An 8,669-nucleotide genomic window follows, 5' to 3' on the forward strand; every position below is an offset into this window, starting at 1 on the left:
TAGCCTCCATCCGCTTCCCTCCCAACAATTTAAAGCACTCTTTAGCTCTCTTTTCAAAGTCCTTTTCATCTTTCCCTCGCGGTACTTGTTCGCTATCGGTCTCTCGCCCATATTTAGCCTTGGACGGAATTTACCACCCAATTAGGGCTGCATTCCCAATCAGCCCGACTCACTGAAAATGCCTCGTGATGCGGCAGGGTCCCGGGTCGACGGGGCTGTCACCCTCTCAGGAACCCCCTTCCAAGGGACTTGGCCCAGGTCCACCGCTGAGGACGCTTCTACAGACTACAATTCAGGCAGCGCCACCACCCAATTTTCATGATGGGCTCTTCCTGTTTCGCTCGCTGCTACTAGGGGAATCCTTGTAAGTTTCTTTTCCTCCGCTTAATTATATGCTTAAACTCAGCGGGTGTTCTCGCCTGAGCTGGGGTCGCAAAGTTGGAGCTAAATCTGCCCTACCCCATGGGAGGACAAGAGAGAGGAAAGCAAGTTCGAGCGATGCCACACAAAGCCCGCATCGGCTAACGCCGACTGCCCATCCAAGGGGACAAGATCACCCCTCGCCGGCGCATGCCACGAAACACCACTTGAGGTATTTCAGCCGATCACACCGCATGGGGCATGGATGACTAACTCTGCTGCTCCCTAGCATATTGTAGGGAGGACGTTTGAATGGGATACGATGCCTAGATAGATGTGCCCTCGAACGAGGCCTCGGGCACAAATTGTGTTCAAAAACTCAATGATTCACGGGATTCTGCAATTCACACTAAGTATCACATTTCGCTATGTTCTTCATCGTAACAAGAGCTGAGATATCCGTTGCCAAGAGTCGTTTCCACGTGTATTACTGAAAAATCGACCATAAAACTAAATAGGGGCACCCCCCACAACAAATGTAAGGCCAAGGGGCAAAAGGAGGAAAAACCCATGAGAGAAAGAGAAACAAAGGTGTCTAACCCCCTCACAAAGGGAGGCTCGAACAAAGAACAATCTCCCCCAGCCCCATGCCCTCGCAAAAAGGGGGAAATGTGTGGAACAGTGATCGAGAAGGACTAGGGTGGCCACCCCGGGAGCTTGCACTACCTTTAGCCCTTCCCAGACACCAGCCCACAACAATTCACCTTTTTCTCTGTAGAGTTAGGGACCGAAAGGAAGAAAAAGGTAGAAAACAAAGCACAAACAAGGCACAAGCCTCCCAAAGCCCCGTGCCTTCGGCAAAAGGGGGGAATTGAAGGGGACAACGATCAATAAGGACTAGGGTGGCCACCCCGGGAGCTCGCACTGCGTTTCATCCTTCCGGAACACCAATCCAAAACAATCCCACCTTTTCTACGTAACGTTAGGGGCCAAGAGGAAGAAGGGAAGAAAACAACAAGAGAGAAAGGGATATATCAACCGTGGCTACCGGCTCACAAGGGGAGGCTTCAAACAGAGAACAAGCTTCCCCAACCTTGTGCCTTCACAAAAAGGGGGGAACTGCAGGGGACGTCGATCAAGAAGGACTAGGGTGGCCGCCCTGGGAACTCGCACTGCTTTTCATCCTTCCCGAACACCAATCCACAACAATCCCACATTTTCTCCGTAAAGCTAGGGGTCGAAAGGAAGAAGGGAAGAAAACAACATGAAAGAAAGAGAGATATCAAACGCATCCACCGGCTCATAGGGGGAGGCTCAAACAGAGAACAAGCTTCCCCACCCCCGTGCCTTCACAAAAAGGGGAGAACTGCAGGGGACAGCGATCGAGAAGGACTAAGGTGGCCACCCTCGGAACTCGCACTGCTTTTCCTCCTTCATGAACACCAATACACAATAATCCCACCTTTTCTCCGTAAAGCTAAGGGGCCAAAAGCAAGAAGGGAAGAAAATAATAGGAAAGCAAGAGATATCAAACGTGGCTATTGGCTCACAAGGGGAAGCTCAAACAGAGAACAAGCTTCCCAAACCCCGCGCCTTCAGAAAAAGGGGGGAACTGCAGGGGACGGCGATCGAAAAGGACCAGGGTGGCCACCCTGGGAACTCGCACTGCTTTTCGTCCTTCCCGAACACCAATCCACAACAATCCCACCTCTCCACTGTAAAGCTAGGGGCAAAAGGAAGAAGGGAAGAAAACAACACCAAAGAAACAAAGATCCCAAGAAAAGAGAGAAGCTCAACAGCACGCCGAGTAGATGTCTGCTAACCAAAAAGAAATCAAACAAGGCACCCAATCAAAAAAGCGTCCCGCCTCTTCACACCCTCCCACATGCATTCAGCACAACACCCTTTCCAGCTTTACAACATAGCAAACAACCAAGCAAATAAATCAGAACCTAAAATTGATCAACAGAAAAGACAACGGCCACGATGAGACCAGTGTCTGGAGCACGTCACTGAGAGGCGCACAGCCCCCCAACCCAGCAGCACAAGGCTTCAAATGACAAATAGACTGCTACCAATAACACAAACCCACCCTGCTCTTGCACCCCTCCGTGTACAAAACACCCAACAACCTTTCCAGCGAGAGAGTCAACGGGGGTCAAATAATCAAACTCCACAAAGGAGTTGTCACGGGCTGACACTCAATGCTAGAGAAAGCCACGGGCCACAAATACATCGATGGTGCAAGGCCACTAGAGAGAGGGACATTCGCAAAGCGCACACCACGAAACAAAGAAATGACGCAAGTCCCACAAAAAACCCACAATCCAAAGGGAGGAACAAAGACACAACCCGCTACTTCTTTTTCCCTCAGAAGGGGAGTGGGTCACGAGACGACGAGGAATTCCCTCGATGGCAAAGGCACGAGATAAGATTGCCACCCTCATGCCTGTCGGTGGGGAAAATTGCGATCTCGATGGAGCTCAGACCGAGGGATGGGTTTTTCATTACCTCGACACCCAACCCTTCCGCGAGGGCATGTTGAGGAATGGTCGGGAGGGACTAGGGTGGCCAGCCCAACGGGTTGAACCGCTCTTCATCCATCCCATACTGACCGTACCCTGACAATCTTGCCTCACGAAAGGTTTGAGCCACCAAGCACGCGCGCAACCACTCCCTCGACCCAACCACCGGCGAAAAATCTCAACCAAGCAACACATCAACCGTCACCACCTTTTCGAGAGAACCAACTATGGAAGCCCGCACCCTTGGCCCATGCCTTCCAACGAACAAAAGACCAAGCACCTCCGCTATGAATGAGTCCAAATTTATCCATTGTATTTACCGAGCACCTCAACTCTGTAGCAAGCATGCCCGGCCGAATAGATCGTCGGAAGGGCTCCCAAGAAACAAGCTTCCGGACCCCCTGCAGAAACACATTGGGGGGAAGAAAAAAAAAGGATGGGTGGGACAAGCACAAGCATGGCTTGAAAGCACACACGAAAAAACAAGCGTAGTTACCTCGAGACAAGCAACCAACAATGTTCCCACCAAACACCAAACCTTCTCCCCTAGAGACACACCACAAAGTCTCACATTGCAATCGAAACCCAACCAACCCGAACCAAAAAATAAAACCCCTGCTATCAATGATCCTACCGCAGGTTCACCTACGGTAACCTTGTTATGACTTCTCCTTCCTCTAAATGATAAGGTTCAATGAACTTCTCATGACGTCGATAGCAGCAAACCACCATCGTTGACGCAATCCGAACACTTCACTGGATCATTCAATTGGTAGGAGCGACAGGTGGTGTGTACAAAGGGCAGGGATGTAGTCAACACGAGTTAATGACACGCGCTTACTAGGAATTCCTTGTTGAAGACAAATAATTGCAATGGTCTACCCCCATCACGATAAAATTTCAGAAGATTTCCCGACCCTCTCGAACCAGTAATAAAAACTCATTGGCTGCATCAGTGTAACGCGCATGCGGCCCAGAACATCTAAGGGCATCACAAACCTGTTATTGCCTCAAACTTCCATGGCCTAAACGGCCATAGTCCCTCTAAGAAGTTGGCCGTGAAGGGGAACCTCCGCGTAGCTAGTTAGCAGGCTGAGGTCTCGTTCCTTATCAGAATTAACCAGACAAATCACTCCACCAAATAAGAACGACCATGCACCACCACCTTACTATGTCTAGACCTGGTAAGTTTCCCCGTGTTGAGTCAAATTAAGCCGCATGCTCCACTCCTGGTGGAGCCCTTTCGTCAATTCCTTTAAGTTTCAGCCTTGCGACCATACTCCCCCCGCAACCCAAACACTTTGATTTCTTAGAAGGTGCTGGCGGATTCCTTAGAGAAACATCCGCCGATCCCTGGTCGGCATCATTTATGGTTGACACTAGGAAAGTATCTGATCGTCTTCGAGCCCCCAAATTTCGTTCTTGATTAATGAAAACATCCTTGGTAAATGCTTTCACAGTGGTCCGTCTTTCATAAATCCAAGAATTTCACCTCTGACAATGAAATACGAATTCCCCTGACAGTCCCTATTAATCATTACTCCGGTCCCAAAGGCCAACACAATAGGACCAGACTCCTATCACGTTATTCCATGCTAATGTATTTAGAGCATAAGCTTGCTTTGAGCACTCTAATTTTTCAAAGTAACAGCGCCAAAACCGTGACCCAGCTAATTAAGGCTAGGAGCGCGCCACCAACAAAAGGGACGGAAGGGCAGGTGCACACCAAGTAGACGAACCAACCTTTACGACCCAAGATCCAACTACAAGCTTTTTAACTGCAACAACTTAAATATACACTATTGGAGCTGGAATTACCGCGGCTGCTGGCACCAGACTTACCCTCCAATGGATCCTCGTTAAGTAATTTATATTGTACTCATTCCAATTACTAGACTCGATGAGCCCATTATTGTTATTTATTGTCACTACCTCCCCATGTCAGGATTGGGTAATTTGCACGCCTGCTGCCTTCCTTGGATGTGGTAGCCGTTTCTCAGGCTCCCTCTCCGGAATCAATCCCTAATTCTCCGTCACCCATCACCACCATGGTAGGCCTCTATCCTACCATCGAAAGTTGATAGGGCAGAAATTTGAATGAAGCATCGCCAGTACAAGGGCTGTGTGATCCGTCGAGTTATCATGATTCACCTGAGAAGCGGGCAAGCCCACGCTGGCCTTTTATCTAAAAAATGCATCCCTTCCAAAGAGTCGGGACTTGGTGCATGTATTAGATCTAGAATTACTACAGTTATCCGAGTAGTATGGTACCATCAAAAAAACTATAATTGATTTAATGATCCATCCGCAGTTTCACAGTCTGAATTAGTTCATACTTCGACATGCATGGCTCAATCTTTGAGACAAGCATATGACTACTCGCAGGATCAACCATGTAGCACCCTCCCACTTCAAAGGGCGTTCCGGGTGCTCTCTTGCTGAGAGCCAACCTGAACACCCTTCAAGTCAAAGAGACATCAAAATATCATGTAAAACTTTTATGCCTTGCACCTCTTGCATCCCAAAAAGGAATCACATGCAACATGCCAAGGACATGGCGAACAAATGGGCAGACCTGCCAAGCCACAACACACCAAGGCCACTCCGGAGTTTGCAGTCCTGTCCCAACCAACAAGAAAACGAGCGATCACTCACCCACTCCCTTAGAAATGCCTCCAAAGGCCTCCATGCCCCGCACCAAGGGCACCTTGGAGTCCACCCAGACAGTAATAACGATGGACCTCGATCACCCGATCGCCTGCGGTAGCCTCGATGCAAAGGAAAAAAATCTAGAACGACCAACCATGTAACCTCTATATTACAAATGAGCCACAACCCTCCCTGCCCCCGCATCGAGGCCACCTAGGAATCCACCCAGACAGTAGCAACGATGGACCTCGATCTCCCGACCACCTGTAGCAGCCTTGATGGGAAGGAAAATGAAGGAAATAAAAAGAGGACGACCGACCACACAAATCCTATCATAGAGAGGCCATACAAATCTCCCCACCCCGCACCGATGCCACCTAGGGGTCCACCCGGACAGCAGCAACAGTGGACCTCGATCGGATGATCGCCTGTGGCAGCCTCGACACAAAGGCAAGGGAAGGAAATAATACAAGATAAACCGAGCCCGCAACCTCCCTTAGAAATTCCCCCCAACCCACCCCTCCCCTCCCCGCACAGGGGCCACCTAGGAGTCCACCCGGACAGCAGCAACGATGGACCTCGATCGGATGATCGCCTGTGGCAGCTTTAATACAGAGAGGAAACGGAAGGAAATAAAACAAGACCAACCGAGCCCACAACCTCTCTTAGAAATGCCCCCCGACCCTCCATGTCACACACCGAAGCCACCTAGGAGTCCACCCGCGATAGCAAAAACGGTGGACCTCGATCACTTGACTGCCTATGGCAACCACGATGCGAAGGAAAAGGAAGGAAGTAAATGAAAATCAAGAGGGTTGCTACACAATGCAAGAACACATATCCGAACAGGAGGAGGGATCGGGCAACTCCGCACCCCACGCACCCTACGTACAGGCAACCTAGGAGACTTCCCACAGCTTTAACAACCGAACGATGAATAATTTTCCCCTACGGCCACCTCCACGCAAAGGAGGGAGGTCGAAGCGTTCCACCTCAAAATCCTTCTTCCAGATAGCCCCCACCATCGATGACTATAGTAGCAAGCCTCCCAACCCTCCCCACAGAGAGGCCACCTAGGAGTCCACCCGGACAATAGCAACAATGGACCTCGATCGCATGATCACCTGCGGCAACCTCAATGCAGAGAGGAAACGAAAGGAAACAAAACAACAAGACCAACAGAGCCCACAACCTCTCTTAGAAATGCCCCCTTACCCTCCACGCCACGCACCGAGGCCACCTAGGAGTCCACCCACGACAGCAGCAACGGGTGGACCTCGATCGCTTGACTGCCTGTGGCAACCACGATGCGAAGGCAAAGGAAGGAAGTAAATGCAAATCAAGAGGGTTGCTACACAATACAAGAACACATATCCAAAAAGGAGGAGGGATCGGGTAGCTTTGCACCCCACGCACCCTACGTACAGGCAACCTAGGAGATTTCTCACAGCTTTACCAACCGGATGATGAATAATTTTCCCCTACGGCCACCTCCACAAAAAGGAGGGAGGTCAAAGTGTTCCACCTTGAAATCCTTATTCCAGATAGCCCCCACCATCAATGTAGCAAGCCTCCTCCCCGGTCGACCATGAGTGCATACACAATTGAAACAACAAGTGCCCCCCAAACCTCCCCTCCCCACAGAAAGGCCACCTCGGAGTCCACCCGGACAGCAGCAACGATGGACCTCGATCGCATGATTGCCTATGGTAGCCTCAATGCAAAGGAAACATAAGAAAACAAAACAACAAGACCAACCGAGCCCACAACCTCTCTTAGAAATGTGCCCCCCGACCCTCCACACCACACACCGAGGCCACCTAGGAGTCCACCCGGACAGCAGCAACGACGGACCTCGATCACTTGACTGCCTATGGCAACCATGATGTAAAGGAAACGGAAGGAAATAAATGCAAATCAAGAGGCTCGCTACACAATACAAGAACATATCCAAATAGGAGGAGGGATCGGGCAGCCCCGCACCCCCCACACCCTACGTATAGGCAACCTAGGAGATTTCCCACAGCTTTACCGACTGGACGATGAATAATTTTCCCCTATGGCCACCTCCATGCAAAGGAGGGAGGTTGAAGCATTCCACCTCAAAATCCTTCTTCCAGATAGCCCCCACCATCGACATAGCAAGCCTCATCCCCATTTGACGAGGAGTGCATACACAATTGAAACAACAAATGCCCATAAACGTTGTGACTTAACATTTCCAACAGCAAAAGCCTGCCACGCATGCAAGATGCATGGGAAAATCTGACCCCTAGATCAAACATATGGGCCAACATATCTATCAAAACCTCAAAGCCAACGCAACCATGAATGATGTGCACTTTGAAAGGAATGCCAACCCTTGACTTTACAATAAGGAGAACAGCGTCTCACATCGCCCGACGGAAAAAGCAAGTAAGAGGGAGGGTAGGTGGTTTACAACCAAAACCCTTCCACGTCCCTCTTAAATGTATGCATATCAACCGACAATGCAAACATGGAAAGAGTACAAGCACAAGACACCGGCACCATAAACAGCTGAACAATAAATAGGCTAGCCATCACAAGGAGCCACACCACAACAACTCATACAACTCCTAAAACTTGGAGCAGAAGGGGAATTGTTCACATATGCCTCCCGGGACAAGCATGGCCAACATTACCGCTCATGTGCTACTGAGTGCGTATGGAGAGAAGATGAAAATCAGACACCCTACAAATGACCCAAGGCCATTCTTGAGGCAAACCCGAAAAACCAACTCAATTACCAACCCACCTTTCACACGAAAAGCAAAACCGTCCACACCAAATAGGGAGGAGGTGAACAATATAACAAGGAGCCAATTTCAATGGAGCCACAAATGGCTACCCAGCCCAATCCAAATCCTCTATTCGCAACAACCAAGGGGCACGATAGTGACATAGGAAATGACGGAGTTTTGGGGCTTCCATCTGGGACTGCAACAACGAAGGCTCAAAGGAGCACCAAGAAAGCTTTCAACATTCTTATCTTTTGGATGGGAAAGAGGGACGGGGAGGAGCATGGCCCACATTACCGCTCATGTGCTACCAAGTGGCGATGGAGAGAAGACGAAAATCAGCCGCCCTACAAATGACCCAAGGCCATCGTTCGGG

At 49.9% G+C, this 8,669-nt stretch overlaps 2 non-coding genes and 1 pseudogene across 2 annotated transcripts in view; all 3 read right to left on the reverse strand.

Annotated features, from left to right (window-relative positions):
- The window catches only part of LOC149254592 (25S ribosomal RNA), a 3,410-nt gene extending 2,977 nt beyond the window's left edge, over window positions 1-433 (reverse strand). The window contains exon 1 of the ribosomal RNA XR_016267751.1: window positions 1-433. This exon is cut by the window's left edge and continues 2,977 nt beyond it. This is a non-coding gene — a ribosomal RNA (25S ribosomal RNA).
- Window positions 434-680: 247 nt separating this feature from the next.
- LOC149254593 (5.8S ribosomal RNA) lies at window positions 681-834 on the reverse strand. Its single transcript, XR_016267477.1, has one exon. It is a non-coding gene; the product is annotated as a 5.8S ribosomal RNA (ribosomal RNA).
- A 2,673-nt stretch (window positions 835-3,507) lies between these two features.
- Window positions 3,508-5,283, reverse strand: LOC149254594 (18S ribosomal RNA; annotated as a pseudogene).
- Window positions 5,284-8,669: the final 3,386 nt, after the last annotated feature.

Source organism: Pinus tabuliformis, chromosome 7 (genome assembly GCF_031772625.1).
Source record: "Pinus tabuliformis cultivar Carrire ecotype Pingquan chromosome 7, CPIR1, whole genome shotgun sequence".
Taxonomy (NCBI): domain Eukaryota; kingdom Viridiplantae; phylum Streptophyta; class Pinopsida; order Pinales; family Pinaceae; genus Pinus; species Pinus tabuliformis.